The following is a 26,644-nucleotide window of genomic DNA, read 5'->3' as shown; positions in this document are numbered from 1 at the left end:
GTTAATAGTTATTCCTTTCTTCAGTTGGGCACGGCTAACTGTATAACAATTACACGTATCAGTTAACTATTACTACTTGCATCGTATTTCTATCTTTGTATGGCCCACAACGAACGGAGGTCCGGGGGGCAGCGGGGTTCTAGGGGCGGCAGCCCCTAGCAGGGTCCAAGGGGCAGAGCCTCTGCCAGGTCAGCTTGGAAAAATTTTATTTCCATTAACTGTCTTAACACATTTTCCACTAGGATTTAAATTTATTTCCTAATTCGTTAACTCATTCCTTATAACAATTTAAGTCTGATTCGTAATCCGATTCGTTACCGAACTTAACTTAAGCGAACTTAGGGTTCAGCGAACTTAAGGTTCAGCGAACTTATGGCTCGGCGAACTTAGAGTCCAGCGAACATAGGGTTCAGCGAACTTAAGTAAGCAAACTTGTATTAGGCGAATTCACAGCTTGGCAAACTTATAACTAGCGAAGTTAGCCATAGACGAACTTGTGTCTAGCGAAGTTAGCCATGGGCGAACTTACATGTAACGAAGTTAACCCCAGGCAAACATGCATACGCGCGAACTTATTTTCAGGCGAACATAAGGATAGGCGAAGTTATCAACAGTAGCGTCGGGTTTTGATTTTAACTTCATTAACATCCATGTTCAACCCTTAACTCTTGGAGATGATGCTAATCAATCTCGCAAACATTCCCATGGCCGTTTTTGAATAAGATTCGGCCCGAAAATGCGTAAATGTTGGACCTTTAAGTTAAAACGTTCAATATTAGTTTAAGGGTTCATTTACTCGAGCCGTTTCCATTTTTGGGTTCATAACACTCAGGTTTATTATCAAGTTTACAACTTTATGTTTCGTTTAAACCCGATCCATTCTCGTTCTAAGTTTCAAGGTTAAACGTTAATAAAAACGTAAACTTTAAGGTGAAAGACATACCTTTACGTGTTCGTTTGATCTTGGTTAGCTTGTTTAGGAACTCTAGATCTTGTATAAGACTCGAATAACAATGATCTAATCACAGCCGACGTTTACTCGCTCTCGGATCTCGCTCGTCTCTCTCTCGGCCGTATATGGGGTGTAGGATGTGTGTGTTTTTGAGTGTGTAGAGAAATATGGAAAGATGGAATGATAGTTAGGGTTTTAGGATGGTTTAAGGGGATATTATATCTCTTAAAGCCCATGGACCTAAGGCCCATTCCTTTTAATCCATCTTAATTAATCCAAGTCCATGATCTTTTCCATATTAGATGCTAGTTAATATTATTTAACACACAACAATTTAACGCAACTTTCTTTATTTACTATTAGAGTATTTAGGATGTTACAAGTCTTCCTTCCTTAAAGTGGTTTCGTCCCCGAAACCTAACTATTACTTAAACAAGTTAGGGTAAAACTTGCGCATCTCATCCTCAGCTTCCCAAGTAGCATCTGATCCCTTGCGGTGTTTCCATATCACTTTCACCAAGGGAATAACCTTATGGCGAAGCTGCTTATCCTTGCGGTCAACGATCTTTACCGGTTGCTCGATGTAGTTCAGCTGTTCATCAACCTCGATGTCCTTTAATGGCACGTGAGACGTGTCATCAGCTAGACACTTCCTCAAGTGAGAAACATGGAAGGTTGAGTGAATCCCTTCTAACTCATCAGGCAAACCCAGCTTATAAGTCACCTCACCAACGCGGTCTATTATCTTAAACGGTCCAATATACCTCGGACTCAACTTCCCCCTCTTCCTAAAACGAATGATTCCCTTCCAAGGCGAGACCTTGAGCATCACATTGTCACCAACGTTGAACTCAATCGGTCGTCGCCGCTTATCAGCATACGACTTCTGTCTGTCTTGATCGGCTTTCATTCTTGCTTTGATCTGATCGAACTTTGAAGATGTTTCTTGAACCACTTCTAAACTTCCCATCTCCTTCTGACCAATCTCTCCCCAACATACCGGGGTTCTACATCGTCTACCGTAAAGCATCGCAAACGGTGGCATACCAATACTTGAATGGTAGCTGTTGTTATAGGAGAACTCTGCTAGATGCAGGTGATCGTCCCAACTTCCACCAAAGTCTAAAACACAAGCACGTAGCATATGCTCAAGGGTTTGGATCGTCCTTTCCGACTGCCTATCTGTTTGAGGATGATACGATGTACTGATATTCAATCTCGTTCCCATAGCTTCATGGAACTTCTTCCAAAACCTCGAAGTAAACCGAGTATCTCTATCGGACACGATCGATAACGGCACTCCATGTTTGGATACAACCTCTTTTATGAACAAGATTGCTAACGTTTCTGAAGAGATAGCCTCTCGTATAGGAAGAAAGTGAGCAATCTTGGTCAAACTGTCCACAATCACCCAGATGGTATCATGATGCTTAGCTGTACGAGGTAGCTTAGTTATGAAATCCATGGTGATGTGTTCCCATTTCCACTCAGGTATCTCAAGCGGTTTCATTTTCCCATAAGGCTTCTGATGTTCGGCTTTGACTTGTAAACAGGTTAAGCACTTACCAACATAATCCACCACATCATTCTTCATTCCTGGCCACCAGTAGTCTCTTTTCAGGTCTTGGTACATTTTGTTGGATCCTGGATGAATCGAGTATCTTGACTTATGAGCTTCATCTAAGATTCGACCTCTAAGATCTCCATGGCGTGGGATCCACATGCGGTCAAATCTAGTCTTAACGCCATGAGTGTTTCCGTCAACTCATCTTGCTGGCCGTAAATTCTTTCCTTTTTCACTAACCCTTCATCAGCTAGTACTTCTGTCTGCACTTTGACGATTTCTTCAAAAAGGCTTGAGTTCATAATCAGCTGGTAGGACTTCACTGTTGCAATGACCTCCTCATTCTTACGACTTAGCGCATCAGCGACCACATTAGCTTTACCGAGGTAATACTTTATGTCGCAGTAATAATCTTTTATCAGCTCTAACCACCTTCTCTGCCTCATATTCAGTTCTTTCTGCTCAAAGAAGTACTTCAAGCTCTTATGGTCGGTGTAGATAGTACACTTAGTACCATACAAGTAGTGTCTCCAAATATTGAGAGCATGTACAACTGCCGCTAGTTCCAAATCATGCGTCGGATAAGTACTCTCATGGACCTTCAACTGTCTAGATGCATATGATATCACTTTTCCACGTTGCATCAACACGCAACCTAATCCTTGATGCGAGGCATCAGCACAAACAATTAAATCCTCGTCACCATCGGGCAGAGCAAGGATTGGTGCTTGTGTGAGTCTTTTATTTAACTCTTCAAATGATTCTTCTTGGAACTTTCCCCAACCGAAAACTACCGACTTTCGGGTCATACCGGTCAACGGTGTGGCTATCTTGGAGAAACCTTCGATGAATCTCCTATAGTAGCCAGCTAACCCTAAGAAGCTTCGTATATCAGTCGGATTCTGCGGAGTCTTCCGATTTGTTATCGCTTCAATCTTTGCGTGGTCTACCATGATCCCTTCCGGATTAATCACGTGTCCTAGGAATTGCACTTCTCGCAACCAGAACGCGCACTTCGAAAATTTAGCATATAACTTCTCCTTCTTCAGAGTCTCCAATACCTCCCTCAAATGATCGGCATGATCAGTCTCATTCTTTGAATAAATCAATATGTCATCAATAAAGACGATTACCAATTTATCCAACATAGGCCGACATACCCTATCCATCATGTCCATAAATGCTGCGAGAGCATTCGTTAGACCGAATTACATCACGAGGAACTCGTAATGTCCGTACCGCGTCCGAAACGCTGTTTTAGGGACGTCTGCCTCTTTCACCTTCATCTGATGATAGCCTGATCTGAGATCTATCCGTGAGAACCAACTTGAACCTTGCAGTTGGTCAAACAGATCATCAATCCTTGGCAAAGGATACCTATTCTTCACCGTCAGCTTATTCAGCTCGCGGTAATCTATGCACATTCTCATGCTCCCATCCTTCTTCTTTACGAACAACACCGTGCGCCCCACAGGGAAACACTTGGTCTTATGAAACCTTTGTCGAGGAGTTCCTGTAGTTGGGACATCAGTTCTTTCATCTCAGACGGTGCTAGACGGTAAGGCACTTTCGCGACGGGTTGGGCTCCTGGTACTAAATCTGTCTGAAATTCTATCTCTCGCTCCGGTGGCAACCCCGGAAGATCCTCTGGGAATACTTCTGGGTAGTCGCACACGATAGGAACATCTTCCATTTCTTTTGTCTCGGCCGTAGCGTTGACAATATACGCCAGGTAGGCACCGCACCCTCGCCTTAACAAACCCTCGGCTTTTATCATCGAAATGACATTAAGCCCAGAACTTTCCTTATCACCATAAACCGTCACCTCACTACCATCCAAAGACTTTAACCTTATTATCCTACTCTTACATACTATCTGAGCTTCAAACTCAGATAACCAATCCATCCCCAAACTACATCGAACCCTCCCAAGGTCATAACGTACAAGGTAACAGGGAACTCATGTCCCTCCAACTCTATCTTACAGTCCTTAACCATTTTCATTATTTTAACCGAAGTGTCACTAGCGGTTTCCACCCTAAAAGTTTCAGACACTCAGCAACATTTCATTTTATCTAGTTTACTAAATGGTGTGGCTACAAAACTTCTATTCGCACCCGAATCAAATAATACTGAAGCGGAAATACCGTTTACTACAAACATACCAGTGACGACATCCGGAATCTTCTTGGCTTGTTCTTGGGTCAGCATGTAGGCTCTTGTTCTTGGCCTAGCCTGATCAGCATCTTTCTTTCCACTACCTCCAGCTCCACCATCGGTACACTCCCTCGCCAAATGACCCGTCTTACCACATTTGCAGCATACGGGTTTTGCGTCGCATTCGTTAGCATAGTGCCCCACCTTCCCACACTTATAACAGGCATTTGTTCCCAGCCTACACTCTCCTCCATGAGCCTTTCCACACTTGTGACACACATCCGAACCAGTACCCCACTTGCACTCACCACCGTGCACCTTTCCACATGTCTTGCATGTCTTCCTCTCCCACACCTTCTGCTTCTTGTCCTTAGAGTTCCATAACTGGGTACCGGGTCGTTTGACATTGACCCACTTCTTATCTTTCTTTTCTTCTTCCACCACAATATCTTCCGCAGCCAGGTCTGCATAAACCATCTCTGCGAGTTCGACAGCAGAGTCAAAGGTAGCAGGTTTACTCGTCCTGACTAGCATGCGGACTTTTTGTGGCAATCCTCTCACATAACACTTGATTCTTTTAGCCTTAGTGTTGACCATATCGGGTACCAACCTAAACATGCGGATGAACTCGGTGGTATACTCACGATGTGTCATTACTCCAGCTTTCAAGTTCAGGAACTTCATCTCCGCTCTCTTAACCTCGGCATCAGCGCATAATTTCTTCATAACCAATTCCTTCAGATCATCCCATCTCATCGCCTTAATCTCATCCCGAGTCTTTATCTGCTCCACACTTTCCCACCAATACATGGCTTCATCTTCAAACGATTGGGTGGCATAACCAACAGCTTGATCGGGATGACACTCGCTGATGCTGATAATCTTGTCCATGGTGGTTATCCATTGAAGAGTAGCGTTTGCGTCTCCCAAGCCAGTCAGCTTCGGCGGGTCACATCCTTTGAAGGACTTATTGTTACACCCGCCTCGGCCCCTCTTCCTGTTAGTAGCTTTCACAGATTTAACTCCACTCGATGCCTCCCTCTCTTCTTCCTCATCTCTCCTACCATCGCCTCCTTCTCCTCCAGCAGTTCTTTCACGACTTCCAGCAGACCCTCCAGGAGTAATATTTTCCACAGCAGTGGCTACAGCTTGAACGATAGCTGCTTGGATCACGGGATCTAGTTGAAATCCTTCATTGTTGTTTAGGTTTCCTCTCGCTGCACTCCCCTCATCTCCGGTGTTGAAAGCTGTCTCAACCGAAGGTTGCTGGACACGGCGAGGCCTGCCACATCGTCCAGTTCGACCTCCAGCTCTCATAATTCCTCCAGCTCCCACATTATCTCCCGTTCCAGCCATCGTATTCAAAAAGGGGGAAAACACAAACATCATCACCCAAGGAACTATTTAGTACAAGGATAGTAAGGCTAACAGGTAATAACAGTGGCCAACTGTGATTAGCTGATCACGTTACTTTCCGTGTCCTATACACTTCCCTTTATGAGTCTATTTGTGTTGGTTCTACTTAAACAGTTAGTCAATCAAAACAATCAATTAATCCTATCTCTATCGTTCACATATCTTTTCTTTATCATTTAACATACATCATTTAATCATACATCTTACCTTTGCTGAGCTTGCTTGAGCGACACATGGCATTCTTCAAACCAGCATCTTCTTTCTTTTCTTACTTAAATCTCATTCTCTGTTCGAGTCTAAGCATGTAGGATGCTTAAATCTCTCGAACTTTGCTCTGATACCAACTTGTAAGGCCCCGTTACCGGAAACCCTACTTTGGTGTTGGATTTACTCATAAACACAGTTCTACAAATCAGAGTTAATTAAAACCTTACGCAAAATATAAAACTTCAACCATAATATCTTACATAACCTTCAAATCTTGTTTTATAAAACATTCATAGTCATTTAAAACAAAACATAGTCTTTTAAAACATCACAACATTTCTTCGAGATGCCAGTATCTTCGATTCCATGCCATGTGTCTTCAATCACGCGAGCTGCCTTAACCTATTTGCCTGCGTGCATACTAAAAATCAGTTACGCTGAGTGAGTTCTAGTTAATCACATAACTTACTTTACATACACATGTACGTGCCCGAAGGTACGCATTACATACTTAACCCGTCCATCATTCATCGTACACAATCAAAACTAGCCTTACGTTATAAAGATCATTCGCCCTACATACCTCGGTATTATTAGGGTCTGGTATCCTCCATCCCTGGATATTATTAGGGTCCGGTCACCCTTCATCCTCGGATATTATTAGGGTCCGGTCACCCTTCATCCTCGGATATTATAAGGGTCCGGTCACCCTTCATCCTCGGATATTATTAGGGTCCGGTCACCCTTCATTCTATATCTCCGTAGCATACTTTTCTATATACAATCGTAAGTTTCATACATACATACATCATTCAATCTTCATCATAGGACATACATACAACATCAAACCATTACCTGGCAGTACATGCAATTCCGAAGATCGTTCATGTAACGACAATAAAGCATTCATACATTTCACATAATACATATATGGCATACACTTATCACTTAGGATAAGTATATTAACTAATCACATCGAGTATGCACACAGCCCCGAAAACATAACAAGGAATGGGGCTAGAAACTCACCTGAAGTCGGTTACGTTCACCGTTAATAGTTATTCCTTTCTTCAGTTGGGCACGGCTAACTCTATAACAATTACACGTATCAATTAACTATTACTACTTGCATCGTATTTCTATCTTTGTATGGCCCACAACGAACGGAGGTCCGGGGGCAGCGGGGTTCTAGGGGTGGCAACCCCTAGCAGGGTCCAAGGGGCAGAGCCTCTGCCAGGTCAGCTTGGAAAAATTTTATTTCCATTAACTGTCTTAACACATTTTCCACTGGGATTTAAATTTATTTCCTAATTCGTTAACTCATTCCTTATAACGATTTAAGTTTGATTCGTAATCCGATTCGTTACCGAACTTAACTTAAGCGAACTTAGTGTTCAGCGAACTTAAGGTTCGGCGAACTTATGGCTCGGCAAACTTAGAGTCCAGCGAACATAGGGTTCAGCGAACTTAAGTAAGCGAACTTGTATTAGGCGAAGTTCACAGCTTGGCGAACTTATAACTAGCGAAGTTAGCCATAGACGAACTTGTGTCTAGCGATGTTAGCCATGGGCGAACTTACATGTAACGAAGTTAACCCCAGGCGAACTTGCATACGCGCGAACTTATTTTCAGGCGAACATAAGGATAGGCGAAGTTATCAACAGTAGCGGCGGGTTTTGATTTTAACTTCATTAACATCCATGTTCAACCCGTAAGTCTTGGAGATGATGCTAATCAATCTCGCGAACATTCCCAAAGCCGTTTTTGAATAAGATTCGGCCCGAAAACGCGTAAATGTTGGACCTTTAAGTTAAAACGTTCAATACTAGTTTAAGGGTTCATTTAATCGAGCCGTTTCCATTTTCGGGTTCATAACACTCAGGTTTATTATCAAGTTTACAACTTTATGTTTCATTTAAACCCGATCCATTCTCGTTCTAAATTTCAAGGTTAAACGTTAATAAAAACGTAAACTTAAAGGTGAAAGACATACCTTTACGTGTTCGTTTGATCTTGGTTAGTTTGTTTAGGAACTCTAGATCTTGTATAAGACTCGAATAACAATGATCTAATCACAACCGACGCTTACTCGCTCTCGGATCTCGCTCGTCTCTCTCTCGGCCGTATATGGGGTGTAGGATGTGTGTGTTTTTGAGTGTGTAGAGAAATATGGAAAGATGGAATGATAGTTAGGGTTTTAGGATGGTTTAAGGGGATATTTTATCCCTTAAAGCCCATGGACCTAAGGCCCATTCCTTTTTATCCATCTTAATTAATCCAAGTCCATGATCTTTTCCATATCAGATGCTAGTTAATATTATTTAACACATGACAATTTAACGCAACTTTCTTAATTTATTATTAGAATATTTAGGGTGTTACAAGTCTTCCCTCCTTAAAGAGGTTTCGTCCCCGAAACCTAACTATTACTTAAACAAGTTAGGGTAAAACTTGTGCATCTCATCCTCAGCTTCCCAAGTAGCATCTGATCCCTTGCGGTGTTTCCATATCACTTTCACCAAGGGTATAACCTTATGGCGAAGCTGCTTATCCTTGCGGTCAATGATCTTTACCGGTTGCTCGATGTAGTTCAGCTGTTCATCAACCTCGATGTCCATTAATGGCACGTGAGACGTGTCATCAGCTAGACACTTCCTCAAGTGAGAAACATGGAAGGTTGAGTAAATCTCTTCTAACTCATCAGGCAAACCCAGCTTATAAGCCACCTCACCAACGCGGTCTATAATCTTAAACGGTCCAATATACCTCGGACTCAACTTCCCCCTCTTCCTAAAACGAATGACTCCCTTCCAAGGCGAGACCTTGAGCATCACATTGTCACCAACGTTGAACTCAATCGGTCGTCGCCGCTTATCAGCATACGACTTCTGTCTGTCTTGAGCGGCTTTCATTCTTGCTTTGATCTGATCGAACTTTGAAGATGTTTCTTGAACCACTTCTAAACTTCTCATCTCCTTCTGACCAATCTCTCCCCAACATACCGGGGTTCTACATCATCTACCGTAAAGCATCTCAAACGGTGGCATACCAATACTTGAATGGTAGCTGTTGTTATAGGAGAACTCTGCTAGATGCAGGTGATCGTCCCAACTTCCACCAAAAGTTTGATATCAAAATTTATGTCATGACAATTTTACTTCAGACAATGCATCCCAAGTGAAGCTTAGTAACCAAATATATATACTTCACTTTTGATGTCTAAAAGAATTACATAATTAGTTATTGGTGACTTACAATGTAATACTGTAGTGTTGTAGTGGTGCATAGAGTTGATCACTTGAAGACCAAAGAAATATCAACATCCTTATAAAAGTATGTCTAATTAATTTAAAATAATGTTAATAAAAAAAACATCATAGTTATATATGTATATAGATTGGGTTTGCATAAAGAAATATGAAAATGAGCATATCACAAGTACCATTAAAAAATAACTTACAAAAAACTGGTTAATTGCGTGAAATAAAAGGCGGTTTGGTTCAAGAATTTTATCAAAAGCAGGCGGTGTGCGTCTTCAAAACTCACCTTTATACAACACAATAAGAACCTGCGATTAAGACCATAAACAAATATAACAAAATCCAACTTTGATATGTACAACTGACGTTTGAATGAATAATTTAACTAGAAAAATCTAACCATCAATAACCATCACTGTAGCCTATTCGAGAAGCATCACCATCGCAGTCCCTCTTTCCAGTGTGGTTCCTCATGCTCGCCCACATCCATAGTGGTCGTATAGAAGTAGGAGATCGGGAACTGAACTGGAGTGGTGGGCATGAATTATCGGAACTTAATGAACTTTGTGACAAACCCAGTCACAAAATCGAGAACTATAATGAACTTCCAAATTCATATCGATTACATAAGATGGGCAAAATCAAAAACCCTAAAACCGATTTGGGAAAATCAAAAAAAAATTAGGTTTACCCAAAATTAAGCAATGAGGGAAACACGCAGACGAGGAAGTAAATTGGGGAAGAAAAGATGATGAAGTTACCTTTTTGGAGAGGTAAACAACTAAATGTTCTTTAAAATTGCTCCTAAAGTAGTGAATGAAGTTGATATAGTGGGATTTTAAAGAGGGTTCAGGTTATGAGATTATAAATGAAAACTGATCGATCTAGAGTTATAATCTAAACTGATCTATCTAATGGGTTAGGGTTATGGACTGAGTAAGGAATAAGAAATCATAGTTATAGACGCGGTTTTTAAAAACCGTTGCTAAAGTTATAATCTAAATCTTTAGGCGCGGTTATAAACCTTCAAACGCAATTTGTTGGCACTTGATTAACAATTTTAATGAGAAGACGTTTTTAGACGCGATTTTGGAATAGCACCGCGTCAAAAAAAGAAACCCAGTCGCGTCAAAAGTTCGGTTTTCTACTAGTGTAAATATTGTGGCAAAATTGTCGCGTTTTTAGTGACAACTAGAATATGTAGTAAATTTGAAGCAAAATTTGTCGGCCGTAATGGAATTTGCCTTTTTTTCACAAATCAGGTTTGTCGGAAAATTGTGGCTATGAGTCATTTGCCACAATTTTGCTACAAATACTGATGTCGCAAACTGACTGTTTTTTAGTCGCAACTCGCAATTGCAACGTGTTGGTTTTACCAACCGACTACACTTCGTTTGAAATATATTTTTTTTATCATAAGCTTGAATGCCAATAATGTTCTATGCATTTCCGTTTTTGAGTTTATTGTTGTTATCGTTACGAACTTAACGAATACCGACTAAATTCGCATCGTACCACTTTCACAACACAAGTTTTTACCTAGTTATAATTAAAAATGTTAAATATGTATGTTATGATTGATAGAAATCATTTTAATTTGGATTTAGTATTTTTTTTTTTTAACTTTTCTTTATTGTATGCTCATGACAGCTGGCCGGTCATAAATAGTTTCTTTCTTCTAAAAGGTGACCACTGAGTAAGATATATTTGTAACTATCACTAAATCAAATGCAAATGTTTTATAATATTGTGTAGATGATAATGACACAAAACCTAAAACACTTAATAAAATATAATTTGATATATAAAATAAACTCATACAGTGTGATATCAACATTACGCAATATACTTAACTCATTAGATGAATTTTAATTCTCTTTGTTACTCTACTCTCCCATGTTTTTTGAATGACTACTCTCCCATGTTAACGATATATTTTTGAATGACGTTAGTTTGGTAACAACGGTAACTCTCACAAAGAGTCAAAGCATTTACCAACCTCTCCTTACACAAGTTTGATGTTAGAATAGTAGTGTCCTCTCCCTATTATTGGCATATACTCATTGAATTCGAACATGGGATCCTAGAACTATTGTGTTCTCCAATGTTAATTAACGATATTGTGTTCTCCAATGCTAATGATATAGTAGAGACTTAATCATAGGACTGCTTTAATAGCAAAGTTAACTACAACGTAATTAATCAAACTAGAGAATCGGACATCTCAACCTACCGACTTATTCCGACCTATTGCAGTACATGACTCATACTTAAAAGACTATAATTCAAATGCTTAAAATAGTAACAACAATAAAAATACGTCACAAATTTTAATCATCTTATGACGTACTCCCCATGGTTCAAATGCCACAACTTGAATACCAAATCAGAAATATATATTGATACAAGCCAGAAAGTGTGGATACACGTACACTTGTCTAAAACTATTGTAATTCTTGGAGGCGCCAATTAAATGGGGTTCAAGGGACTACGCCTCTAATTTGTTGGGGTTCGGTGGCAAGAGTTATTTTTTTTCATTTATTGTATCGGGGAAGGTTAACATACAAATGAAATTAACGTGTTAAACGTGAGAATCAATTAAGTAGAGTAATTATATATACAAGTAGAGTAATTATGTAACTGCATCATAGAGTAATTACGTAATTACTCTATGATGTAATTACATAATTACTCTTTTTGTATATATAATTACTCTACTTGATTCTCACGTTTAGCACGTTAATATCATTTGTATTTGATCCAAACCCTCTCTCTCTCTCTCTATATATATATATATATATATTCAGCGGTTTTTATAAATATATATTCTTAAATAAAAAAAGGTGACCAATGGAGTTTTAATACTTTTTCAAACATAAAGGTATGACGGCCTCGCAAACAATAATAATAGGGATATCCGTAATTACTCAAAGTTGTAATTAGTAGTTTACTCTAATTCTTTCTTGTATATATTCGATCACACCGGAATCTAGGAGTTTCAGACAGATGAGTGGAGAAAGGAAGGTGGTTTGTGTAACCGGAGCTTCAGGGTACATAGCTTCATGGCTCGTTAAACTCTTGCTCGATCGTGGTTACACCGTTCATGCTACCGTTCGCTCCCTCAGTCAGTCTCTCCCTCTGCTTTCATATCCAATTAGTCTCAAACTACTATTTTAATTTGTTTGTTAAAATAAAATTGTTGGTTAACCCAAGCCATTAAGATCATTATGATTATCTGAACTCGAGTTAAGATTCTTTAATCAAAATTCGTTTGTTCGTAATTGAAAAGTCTCCTTTCTTGATTTCGCATAATTGTGAAAGATTAATTATGACTCTAAAATTTCTGACTTGTTCAAGAACAGTGTTGACTTGAAAGAAACGACTTTGAACTCAAAAGTAAAGGTGTGTGATAATAGTATGTAAGTTATATAATCTTTTTACCAGCAAAACGAACTTTTATTCCATAACAACAAATGCGTAAGCTACATATATATATATATATATATATATATATATATATATATAATCGATTTATTTTGGTTTAATACCATAATAACACTAATATTCGGATGAAAAAGGTTCCTCAACCTGATGTTGAAATGTTAGAAGTCTTAAATTTATCAGAAGAAAAAACACAAAAAGGTCATTATTTAAATTTGTTCTGCATTTCAATTAAGTCTAGGGACATTGATAAATTAAATTTGGGTTAATGATTATATTATGGAATTTAATATACCATAAGTATATATAGTGACTTTATTGTGCAAAATAAAATAGCTAGTGCGTTTCATATATCTTTTTGTTTAAATTCTTATAATGGCTATTGATTTCATTTATTTATGTTGCAGATGATCCAACCAAGACACAGCATCTACTTGCTCTTGATGGAGCTAAGGAAAGATTGTCTTTGTTTGTAGCTAACTTAAGTGTAGAAGGATCTTTCGATTCTGCAGTTAACGGCTGTGTTTGTGTCTTTCACACAGCATCTCCTGTTCTGATTACAGTTGATGACCCACAGGTGAACGTTTTAATCTTCCTTTTGTCTAACTTCTTGAATTATTTGCCAAAACCTTTTTTATTTCAGGCGCAATTGATAGATCCTGCAGTGAAGGGGACACTCAATGTTCTGAAATCGGCTGCAAAAGTTCAATCTATCAAGAGAGTGGTCTTGACTTCTTCAATGACTGCAGTAATGTTTGGCTCGAGACTTCCAGAACATGGCGATGTGATGGACGAAACCTGGTTCTCAGATCCATTAGTTTGTGAGCAAAAAAAGGTATAGATTCATCTCAAATCGATCGTCTACAAAATGTAGTAACTAACGAATATTTTGTAATTTACAGCTGTGGTATCCGCTTTCAAAGATCCTTGCTGAGAATGCTGCCGTTAAGTTTGCAAAAGAGAATGGTTTGGAGATGGTGGTTATAAATCCAGGATTTGTGATCGGTCCCCTCTTACAGCCAACTCTCAACCATACTTCTAAGGGCATTATTAGCCTTACAAGAACGGTAGTTTGTTAATTGTTGATAACAACTAACATTTATATGCATGAATCGATGTTTAGTTGTGTAAATGATTGGATTTTATTATTTCCAGATAAAGAAGTCATTTCAGGTGGAATTTATAGACTTGTGGATGTGAGAGATGTTGCTACCGCGCATGTTTTAGCTTTTGAGAACCCGGAAGCTAATGGTAGATACTGCACGGTTGCCAAAGTTGTTCCGTCTTTAGAGATTATAAAGATTGTAGATAAGTTGTACCCGAGTATTGGCCTTTCTGAAAGGTAACACATATCCACGTCGTAATATACAACTCAAAATCTGAATTACATATTTTCTTTGAGTGTTGATATGTATAGAGATGGGGAGTGTGATGAGCCTCTAACCTACAATGTATCGAGGGAAAAAGCGGAAAGTCTAGGTGTTAAGTTTAATCCATTGGAGGTGAGCATCAAGGATACTGTCGAAAGCCTCAAGGAGAAGCACTTCCTCAGCTTCTAGCTAGAACACCAGATTAAATGCATTCATGGGTTTGTTTTATAGCAGGTCTACAATGAATCTAAACTAGTTGACCCGCGCTTTGTGTTGCTAATTTGTAAAATTTAATAAGTTCACTATGAGCTTCTAAAACACTAATTGATGTTCATGGGTTTGTATGATAACAAAGAATTGGAATTTTGGATTCATTGTTTATGTGTAATATTGGTGATATGCAATTGAGACTTGTAAAGTACTTTCATGCTAGCTTAATGAAAACCAACTCATAAGTCATAAGTGATCAGCAGAAATGGTTCATGTGCATCCTTATTATACATAATAACAACGGAAAGCTTTTAATGACCAGCATTTTTTTAACTCATTTATCATTAATCTTGGCTTTAAATAAATGATAATAGTTACTAGCTTGTTGAAATGACCTTTGTTGTTTTTACCTTTTAACTTCAACGTCCGTATTATAAAAACAAAGGTAACATCTTGAAGATCATGATATCAAAGCGTGTGACGACATGGTGATTGAGTTAATGATGTATGGTCTCACTTAGCGTTAAGCTAATGATGATTAGACTAATGTATTCAAATCTAAAACTACCCAAACAGGAACAGAGTTAAATACTACGTACGTTTTTAGATGATCGATCAATGTGTCTTAGTTTCAACTCATTATAGTGTTTCAAATCAAACGGTTTTCCCAGCTCACTTTGGATGTTTACTACTAATATTGTGATGAAATTCAAATGTATTTGAAATCAATGTAGTTATTTTATTAAACGCTTTCATATGTGTTTGAGATGAAAAAGTGGGAACCGTTTTTGAAAATAATGCTATAATATACAAATAAATGGTTTATGTAAAATACGAGGCATGTTACAGTAATGCTTGAAGTTGAGAGTGGTGTTGGGTTCGTAGGCCTTATTGGCCCGATTTATTATTTGAAGTTCAAAGGGCAGATGGGTGAGGGTGGCCAGGCTTGTTTGGATTTCTTGTTGAATAAGATGCAAACCCTAAATTAATCTTATATATTTGACGTTATGTACTTGTAATTATTTGTCACTCAATAAAGAATATATAGTTGCCACCTGTGGACGTAGGTCAGTTTAGACCGAACTATGTTAAATCCTCGTGTTCGTTATTGCTTTCTTGTTAGTGTTTGGTTCATGTGTGTGTTTAATCCTAACAAGTGGTATTAGAGCTTAGGTTCGGATCACACGAAGAACACGGGAACCAGCCGAGTCGCCGCGAGTCTCCGCCAAACCTTCTGCCGCCGCCACCCTACTGCTTTAGGGTTCCGCCGCCGTTACTTTTTTCTGATCGTCGTTAGGGTTTACCGTCTTGTTTCGCCGCTAACCCAACCCGGCGACCTGCGATTTGTTAGTTGTTGGTTCTATTCCGAAAGTCGTTCACCGCATCACCACCTTTTAGTGTCAGTTTACCCGTTCGGACGTTCGAAGCGTGAAGATTGCGATTAGGTTTATTTGTGTCGATTGCTATTGACGACACTTATTGCCGTGAAAAAAAACCGTGAGTCGTAGAGATCGTTTGCAACAAACAATAAAGAATGGAGTTGTATTATCCTTTTATTTTGGAGTTTGCAACAAGTTGTTTGTTTTGTTCACCGCACCAAAGTTAAAAGGAGTTTTCTTTTTTAACTTGCTTGGTGCTTGACCAAGAGGCATTCTTTCTTTAACCAAGGGGTAGAATTAAATATTTTGGCACCTTAGCCAATTTATTTGGGGCTTGAGATTCTATTTTGCAAGGTATGAGCCAAGAACACTTGAATTAAGATCCTATTTGTTTTATGAGCCGTTGTCAATCAGAAGAAGCGTTAACAAAACGCAGAACCATTGCTAACGGCATTTGTTAGGTTTTATCGTTTCATTTTAAAGTTTTAGTTTCTGATTTGTAGTTCGTTATTCCGCTGCAGTTTAAATAGGCTGATTTTTTAACAGAGTTCAGTAGAACAACCGTTAAGTTCAGGCCCGTACCATTGTTGTGTCTATCTCTGTTTTTTATCCAGTTTTTTCGTCTAGTTGTTGTTATGGCAGAAGATGGAAAGGTTTCGATACAGAAGTTTGATGGACAGAAATTTGGTTGGTGGAAGATGCAAATTGAAGCACTACTTTTTCAGAAAGATTTGGATGTAGTGTTTGAGGATGAAAAACCAGAAAAGTTGTCATAAGCAGATTGGAAGAAGTTAGACAAGAAAGCTAGGGCTTGTATTGCATTGTCGTTGTGGGAAGATGTGGCGTTTAATGTCATGAAAGAAACCATGGCCCGTGGTATGATGGAGGCATTATCCTACATGTATGAGAAGCCATAGGAAACAAGTAAGGTCTATCTTATTCGAGAACTAGTGACTACAAGAATGAAAGAGGGTAGGTTTATATTAATAATCTTAATTCGATCTTGTCCCGCTTAGTGTCAGTCGACATTAAGTTTGATGATGAAGTTCAAGGTCTATTGTTATTATCTTCCTTGCCCGACAGTTGGTCGCAAACAGTGACTGCGGTTTGTAGTTCGTCTACAAAAATTACTTTTGATGGGACTCTGGATTTGATTCTTAGAGAAGATTAAAGGCGCAGAAGTTCAGGTGAATCATCAACTAATATATTAGTTACAGAAGGTAGAGGTAGGGGTAGGGGTAAACAACGAGGAAGTGGGAGCAAGAAGAGGAGCTAGTCTAGGACTCGTAAAGATATTGAATGTTGGGGTTTTAAAGAGAAGGGACACTTTAGGAATCAGTGTCCCAATGGTAAGAAAGGGATGAACGTTACCGAAGACGACACAGATAACGGGGTCACTAGTGATGAGGCTTTGATTTGCGGTGTTGAGAGTAACGTTGATTCTTGGGTGATGGATTCTGGTGCATCGTTTCATGCCACTCACTGTAGAGAAACGATGAAGAATCTAAAGTTTGGGGATTTTGGAAAGGTTCGACTAGCGAACGGTGATATTCTAGAGGTTACGCGTATGGGAGATGTTGATTTGATAACTTCAGCCGGTATTTTTTGGACTTTGAAAGACGTAAGGGTTATTCCAAGTTTGAAGAAACGTTTGTTTCAGTCGGGCAGTTGGATGACCAGGGTTGCGATGTAAAGTTCGGGAATGGGCAGTGGAAAGTAGTCAAAGGGAATCTCGTGGTTGCTCGTGTCAAGAAAATAGGTTCATTGTATATGGTCGATATGTCACCGAAAGGAGTGGATCCAGTTTTGGTAAAAGACAATCCGGTTCACAGAATCTCGTGGGCAGAAGAAAGTTCGTTTTGCAAGTAACAAACTCAGAGCCAAAGTGAAGATTCCCGATGAACGAGCTAGGAAGGTTAAATTAGTCAGAGGACATCATGACAGTGGGAGCACAGGTCGTGTTTCAGTTACAGTTCCAGGTCGACAATGGGTTAAGAAAACGAGTATTCCAACTATAAAAGTCTCTCTAATGAAATACTTTCTGAATATGGAGAGTGTTTATTCTCGGAATATCTCAGGATCCGATAGTACATTACAGTGGGAGCCGGTAGGGACAGAGAACGAGTCAGGGACAGTTTCAGCCGTGACTGATGTGTTAGGGATCCGGGGAGCTTCAACGGGCCTTCAGGTTAAGTGATGAGAAGGCGGTGGCAACTAGAAGATGTTTAATGTTCGGATTACAGAAGTAGAATCAGGAGTGTAGACGAGAGTACTCAAGGCCTCCGAGTGGGATATTGTTGGGTTCGTAGGCCTTGTTGGCCCGGTTTATTATTTGAAGTCCAAAGGGCAGACATGTGTAGGGTGGCCAGACCGAAGCCCGACCCGGGTTGGATTTCTTGTTGAATAAGATGCAAACCCTAGATTAATCTTATATATTTGACGTTATGTACTTGTAATCCTTTGTCACTCAATAAATAATATCTAGTTGCCACCCGTGGACGTAGGTCAGTTTAGACCGAACCACGTTAAATCCTCGTGTTCATTATTGCTTTCGTGTTAGTGTTCGGTTCGTGTGTGTGTTTAATCCTAACAAGTGGAAGTGCGAGTAGAGCGAGAGGAGTTGTAAAGAACAACTCTTATGGAACAACATGTAGGCTTGTGTTTCAACTCTTGATCCAGATAGTTTTCTAAATCGTGTTGTCTCACTTTCAAATTTAATTAAGGATTTCAAGTATACAAAAACAATAATCAAATAAATAATACAGAAAGAACTATAAAAATGAGTGTAAACTCATGTTAAAAAGACCAAAAGAATTATTTCATATAGAAGTTGAACCATCACAATGTCTCGGTTGATTATTGACTTTGGTGGTTATGGCTGTCAAAGCTCAGCCTCAACAAAACGTCAAGCAGGAACTAGTTACCAATGTAAGACGAGTTGCAACAAACACTCAATTTCCCAATTCTCAAAATTCCATTGATTAATTAGTATTGATCTTTGCTTTTCGTGGGTACACCCAACTTTTGTTGGCGATAGTAATTACCACATGTGAACAACTCTCAACCTTATCCAAGGGGATATGAGCTTGATCCATAACGATAATTGTTGGTTTTTGTTGGAAATCAGAAGCAACACATGAATTAGGATGTACGCAACAAATAAGAACAACATTTTGTATTAAAGTGATATATTATTGATGGAACTGATGATTGTTTACATGAGAATTGCCCTATATATACTAAAGCGTCACTTCTAATTAACGCTAACATTCTAAATGGTTTTATTTAATAACCGTCACAAACCCTAAATGTCTTAAAGGGCCTAATTCTATTATTTACAGTTCTGGCCCTTCTACTTAATACACAATGTTATTAATTACATGATTAGCCTACTTTATGATTAAATTCGAATACTCCCCTTAATCATAAAGTGTTCTTTGAACTTCATGCTTCAAATCTTCTCTTCGCCTTTCAAACGAGATTGCTCCGGGACCAGCTTCTCCTTCGTTGACATTGACTTCAATCTTTCTTCCTAGCATTGTTCCATGACACCATTCCAATGTCTCTAAATAGAGTTTGTAAATTGTTCTTACTTCAATGTACACATTTTCTTCAAATCCAACTTTCATTGCTATTTATTTCCATCCATTCTGTATAATGATTTCTTCATATCCACCATAGAGTTGCACCAACATAAACAAATCAAAGAGATTGATTTCTTCCTCGTTACTTAAGTAAGGGGGTATCGGTCGACTGAAATACGAGTCTATATACATGTTGTGGAACCAGTAGAGTAACTCATAAAATCCTTCTCTAAACTTATAACCAAATCTTTTAATTAAGACATGAGTCTGCAACATATCTAAAAATGTCATACATTCATCAAATGATGTCACAATTGGGGTAAAACTCATTTCTCCTGTTATCTCTTTCTGCCATGATAACTTTTGTTTCAAAATAACTTACCAAATCTTCATCAGTGTATATTCCCCCATTTGGTATTTCTTTTATAAGACACATACCAGCATCTACTATTATATCAAAGTCATTTTTCTTCAATTGTTTCAAACTTAACATGTTTTTTTTTTTCTAGGCTTAGAATATAAAACACAATTGGAACACTTATCTCTGTTCCATTCCTTTAACAAACAAAAATTTGTTTCTAACCGGGTTTTAGTTCCGTAACTCAGCTCAAAAGTTTTAAAACTGCCATGTTTCCTATCATATGATTCTGATAGGAAGTTTTAAATACCAACTTCTATCATATGTTTCAAATTGGGTTCCATGAACCATAAACTCATTTTCTTCATTTACATTGAAATATTTTAGGGGAATTCAAATGCAAAGTGACCCGTACGTTTATATCTATGGCATTTAACGAGTGACTTTCCTGTTTGTTTTGACGGTTCTGCCATGTTTACTTCTTCCGGGTATTTCAAATTTTCTGACCGTGCATGGCTCGTTACAAAATGAATTACTTATCGGTTCTTGCATCTTCTTTGCTTTTGCCTTCATTCTTCTTCGCGGATTCTTTGCTTGGGTTTTCGTTAATCTGTGCCCATCTTTAAACTTTAACCTATCATCTTCCAATTTTAGACCTCCCAATTCCCTTTGAATTTCAATGACGTGGCTATTCGATGTTATCGAACCGAATTTCGTAGTGGTGTTAGCGCTACCACACATGGTCCCATCTTGATCTTCTAAGGCGCGAATTCTGCATGAAACTCCTGGCCAACATCGACACTTTCATGACTAACATCAGGGACGCTCCTTCATCCATTCTTCCTGAGATCTTGATCTTATGATCTCGACTTCAATCCCCGCTCTCTGATCGGGATTCATTCTTTCACTTCTCCTTTCTTCTTAATGTAACTGACGCAGGACTCTTTAACCGTGGGCCTAATACCACTTGTTGGAAATCAGAAGCAACACATGAATTGGGATGTATGCAACGTATATGTGTAGTAAGAAGAACAACATTTTGTATGAAAGTGAGATATTATTGATGGAACTGATGATTGTTTACATGAGAATTGCCCTATATGTACTGAAGCGTCACTTCTAATTAACGCTAACATTCTAAACGGTTTTATTCAATAACCATCACAAACCCTAAATGTCTTAACGGGCCTAATTCTATTATTTACAGTTCTGGCCGTTCTACTTAATACACAATGATAATAATTACATAATTAACCTACTTTATGATTGAATTTCAATAATTTTAAGTAATGGTCATATGCATGAATCGAGTTTATATGCTTTATAAGATGTTAATTTTTATAAATCCAGGAAAAGAATTGTTTCCGAATGAAATTTATAGACTTGCTGACGAGAGAGATGTTGTACATATTTTAGTTTTTAAGAACATGAAAGCTAATGGTAGATACTGCATCTGCATGGGTGGCAACATGATTTGAACTTTATATCAAAACGTTATTAAATATAAGCATGTCGCAGCAGTATATATATTTAGGAATTTTTTACAACGTTAATTTTAAACATTATAAAGAGAAAAGATGTGATTAAAAATAGAGTATAAACCTCAATGCCCTTTTCAAATCTTGCAACCACCCCACTTTGAAACGAGTCTTCAATCATTAATGTGTATAATTATTTAACTAATCCCTTAAAAATATATATAAAAGTGAGTTAGGCTAAATGTACCCTCTTAGTATACTTGTCATACCATCTCCCCTATACTTTCAGTTCCTTTGACAATTTTATTTGACATATTACTACCCTAAAATAGTTTTAGTCATTTTCAAGTCTCCTTTAAAATATCAAATCAAATACTATAAAGTTATTTTTTTTTTCATTTTCTATTTTTTTTTGTGTTTATTGTTCTTTATCAAAATAATAATATTTATTATCATTATAAAATGTATTTAAAAATAATGATATAACGCCTTTATAAAAATGACATAACGTTTGTTTATATTTATCTTATCATATGCCTCACACCCGAAAAAAAGATCATTTAAATATTTTTTGATATGTTTGAATGCATGAAATTAATGTCACATGAGAAAAAAACCAACTTTTTAATCAAGTCTTATGTGGTTTAATCTATTTTATTGATTAAATAAAATGTGTTTATTTTTTAAAGTAATTAGCTATCTCTAAAAATTATTTTAAAAAAAAAAATCACCCTAAAAGTATTATTACTTATAGGAAAAAAATGGTTTTCCCTTTTTAATTTAAAAAAATGTTTTTTACGTAAACAATTTTTGTTATTTAAAAAAACAAAAAAAAAGTTATAATATGCAAAAAAAAAGGAAAAGAAAATCTATTTAAATACTAATAAAAAACTTTCTTTTAATTATTAATAATAATAAAAGATGACAAAATGACAAAGAATAAATATAAAGGTTTAAATGGTATTAATATGAAACTTGAGGTAGGGGTACGTTTAGTAAAAATGAAGGAAATGAGGGTACATTTAGTAACACCCATAAAAGTTATAGTTAAATGGGAACAACATATAATCATACCTGAACCCAAAGAGGGAAACATTTTTGCCGCAACTTGAAGTTGTTAAGCCACGAGTCTTTGATGCTTTTATGGTAGTAAAAAGTGAGAGACGTATTATAATTGGATATTTAAGGGGTGTTTGGGATTCCTTATTTTGCCTCCTTATAACTTTTCATTAAGTTAAAAAGTTACAAAAGTGTGATTTATGAAACTTTTCCAGTTTTCTTCTCACAATATAAGCAATCTCAAATACCTTATTACTTTTCAAAAAATTTATAAGTTATAAGTTGATAACAATAAGCAATCCCAAACACCCCTTAAATTTAAGGGTTATTGAATTTAGATATTTTCAACTTTCTCTCGTTAGTCGGGAACATTCTCAACTAACGAAATATTTCTCACAACTTCAAACTTTAATTCCTTATTCATTCCCATTATACACGCATTCTCTCTTTTCAAGCTCTTAAATTCCTTTGAAGTTTAATACACAGTAAACTCTTCGTGTGTGTTTTGGGGGCTGAACCAACATAATAATAACTAGTTTAGACACACCAGTGTAATTAGCGATGCATCAACATTTAAAAAAAATAATAATAAAAATCGTCATCATTCTTCATTCATAACTTCTTATTTTTAAAATCTTGCAACCACCCCACTCTTGTCTTAAAAGATTAAAATTTCTGTTGAGATAACTCATACACTTAACATAAAAAAAATCACTTTTGTATTTGGTAATATTTGTGTCTTTATACATATAATCACCACATGGAAGGCTATGAGCTATAATCACCATTCATTAATATAATGTCTATAATTAACTAATCCTTTAAATAATATGTATCAAGATTATAGTCAAATAAGAACAGTGCAACATAATATATTTTCTATCAAATGGATTAATCCCCTCCAACATTATATATTATATGTTATCTACGTTACTAACTCCATGTTTCAGAAACATGAGTGGAGAAGGGAAGGTGGTTTGTGTTACCGGAGCTTCAGGGTACATAGCGTCATGGCTCGTTAAGCTCTTGCTTGATCGTGGCTACACCGTTCATGCTACTGTCCGCTCCCTCGGTCCGTCCCTTAATCCAACTTTTGAGTTTCGTCTAAAACATACTAATTCAATTAAAACGCGTTGCAGATGATCCAAAAAAGACAGAACATCTGCTTGCCTTTGATGAAACTAAGGAAAGACTATTATTATTTGAAGCTAACTTGAGTGTGGAAGGATCTTTTGATTCTGCAATCAACGGCTGCGTTTGTGTCTTTCACACAGCATCCCCTGTGATTCTAACTTCACTTGATGACCCAAAGGTCACTGACCCACAGGTCACTTTTTTATCCTTTTGCTCTCTATGTTTCAAAGTCGGTGTGATTCTAACTTCATACGATTCGTATGTTTCAAAATGTTTATTTATTTATTTGATCAGATGGAATTGCTAGATCCTGCAGTGAAGGGGACACTAAATGTTCTTAAATCAGTTGTGAAAGTTAAATCAGTGAAGAGAGTAATATTGACTTCTTCAATGGCTGCAGTTATGTTTAGTGACAGGCTTGCAGAGTCTGCTGGTGGTGTAGTGGATGAAACATGGTTTTCAGATACAGTCATTTGTGAGGGGAGAAAGGTATACATTACTAGATAATAATACTTGGTAGCATGTTAATGATCTGTTTGACTATTTGAGCAATTTTCCATTCTCCCATTGATTCTAATGAAGATAGGAAACTTGTTTCTTATCTAATACTGGTATCCTTACACTAATACTGGTTGGAAAGTCAAGCGCAGCCAACTAAACGGCAAACGAAAATAGTTGGTCATAACTCATATGTTGGTGATCAGCCGGTGAAGTTTGCGTTGCCAGGCCTTTAGTGATACCTTAGCTGGCGATGAATCTGTCAATGTTTTTTTTGTTGGCGATTTTAGTGTCATCAAGTCTTTTGGGTAATTGTGATTTAATCAAAGATCAAATGAAATTAAATTTTTAAATATTTAAAGAAAGTGTTAATACTTGTTAGGGTTTTAAATATCTTAGAAATTAAGTGTTACATTCTTTATATCGGCACCTAATATACTTCTCCTATTAACCATGTTATATTCGGCCGGCTCCGAGAAGACGAAATTATTTTGGGGCTTAAGTAAAAGAAACATTTTATTGGGTTTAAACAATTTAATTTTAAATGGGCTTACTTGGTTATAATTTGAATTGTGTAAAAAACTTTTGTATAAAAATAAACCTAAAAATATCTCAAATAAGACTAGAACCCACAACCTCTTGGTTAGATGTCATATAATACATATAATTGTTTAAAAAAAAATCGGGCCTAGCGGGATGTCGGGCCTGTGACCGTCGACTATCCTGCCACCCCTTATGGCCGGCTCTGTCCGCATCTTCCAAAATTTGAATCATCGGCCTCTTATATAGAGGAGAGACGTGTAATCATTTTAGTGGGCAGAAATTATAATAAACTAAAAATCGACGGCCATTTTTATGAAGTCATGATCAAACAGATTTGGTGGTTTTTCTCAATGGGCTGTTTGGTTCATTCAGATCTGAATGAGTCAGATCTGAATGAGCATCTGTCCCATTCAGCAACAACAGTAAGTCTGAATGATTCAGACATAATTTTAATTGTTCAGATGTTTTTCTGTTTAGAACCAAACAGTCTGAAGTCTGAATGAATAAGATGTTTACATCTGAATGATTCCATTCAGATGTAAACAAACAGCTCCAAGATTAACGAAGAATTGTGTACTCTTTTTACTTTTTAGATGTATTATCACCTTGCAAAGACCTTGGCTGAAGATGCTGCTGTGAAATTTTCAAAAGAGAATGGTCTAGATTTGGTGGTCATAAATCCTGGCTATGTAATTGGTCCTCTCTTACAACCAACTCTCAACTTTACTTAGGGTTTTATGAACTTTATAGAAAAAGGTAATTGATTTTTTATAATTAAAATTTATTTCAAAAAACATGATTCTTCATTAAAGTTGTTGAATTTATATATAGGAAAGGAAGTATTTCCAGATAGAATCTACATACTTGTTGATGTGAGAGATTCCGTTGTCGCGCATATACTAGCACTTGAGAAACCGGAAGCTAATGGTAGGTATTGCATGGTTGGGTATTTGATTCGAGCACAGGAGATCATGATGATCTTAGACAAACTCTAGCCTGATCGTGGCTATTCTCTAAGGTAATTACTAATTAGTATTGTTGGCCTATCTAAGAGAAGTTGGGATTACTTTTTTTTTTTTGTTAAAATTTGGGTATAAAGACAATTGTGTCGAGGCGATACCATATAGTATATCGAAGGCAAAGGCAGAAAGTCTAGGTGTTGAGTTCACTCCATTTGAAGTAAGCCTCAAGGATACTATTGAAAGCTTGAAAGAGAAGAAATTTATGAACATATAAGTTCTTTAAATGTTTATATAAGAAAGCAAGAGAAAGGAAACTTGAATAATGAATTGTATGTTGATCAATAAGCAATCATGCATAATGGAATGTAAAATAAAATTGTATATTTCCTGCATTTTCTTAGTGGGTCTGGCTTGGTCTCTTAACGAGTGAACTATCTAAGCATCCACATGTTTATAACAGTAATAGGTTTAATAACATAAAGGTCTCATGTAACCAAAAGAAAAATGGTAACATGTCCAAAAGATACCCACAACAGTTTACCTGGAAATGGATGCCGAAATTTTCATTCCATTAACCCATAAAGAATAGTGGGACTTTCATTAAGGAAATAATAATAATAATAATAATAATAATAACAATAATTATATATCTTAAATATATATAAACGAAAGCTTCCTAAGTTCTCTCAAGCAATCAGATTGCTTTATTCTTAAATGAAGGCTTCTCATGTATTTGACTCAAATTCATGGGTATGGGTCTCACCAAACCCAGATAGCCCTTAAACGGGTTATAACATCTCATTATATTAAAAATTAATCTTATCAAATATTTGATATGAAAATTCTATAAACTAGGAATATACTAAAAATTAATATCCATCTTTTTAAAAAAGATATAATTTATAATTAAGAAACAATTTATAGTAAAATAAATAAATAAGCGGGTCATGGGTCTCGCTAAACCCAGATAACTTTTCAACCGGTATAACACCTCATTTATTTATGAAACTCTTTTATCATTAAATCGTAAGTATATTATTAATTTTCTTACAATAAATAAAATTAATATTCA

General features: G+C 37.1%; 2 pseudogenes across 1 annotated transcript; both read left to right on the top strand.

The window, feature by feature from the left end:
• Nucleotides 1–12,465: 12,465 nt before the first annotated feature.
• On the top strand, nucleotides 12,466–15,407 carry LOC143610173 (phenylacetaldehyde reductase-like; annotated as a pseudogene). The gene is made up of 5 exons (XR_013149544.1): nucleotides 12,466–12,680; nucleotides 13,405–13,574; nucleotides 13,641–13,832; nucleotides 13,900–14,071; nucleotides 14,153–15,407. The product of XR_013149544.1 is annotated as a phenylacetaldehyde reductase-like (transcript).
• Nucleotides 15,408–23,863: 8,456 nt separating this feature from the next.
• LOC143610185 (phenylacetaldehyde reductase pseudogene) lies at nucleotides 23,864–25,341 on the top strand (annotated as a pseudogene).
• The last annotated feature ends 1,303 nt before the right edge of the window (nucleotides 25,342–26,644 follow it).

Source organism: Bidens hawaiensis, unplaced genomic scaffold (genome assembly GCF_021521415.1).
Source record: "Bidens hawaiensis isolate Kalapana, Puna unplaced genomic scaffold, B.hawaiensis_p1.1 tig00024830_1, whole genome shotgun sequence".
Taxonomy (NCBI): Eukaryota; Viridiplantae; Streptophyta; class Magnoliopsida; order Asterales; family Asteraceae; genus Bidens; species Bidens hawaiensis.
This window is presented reverse-complemented; position numbering and strand designations above follow the sequence as displayed.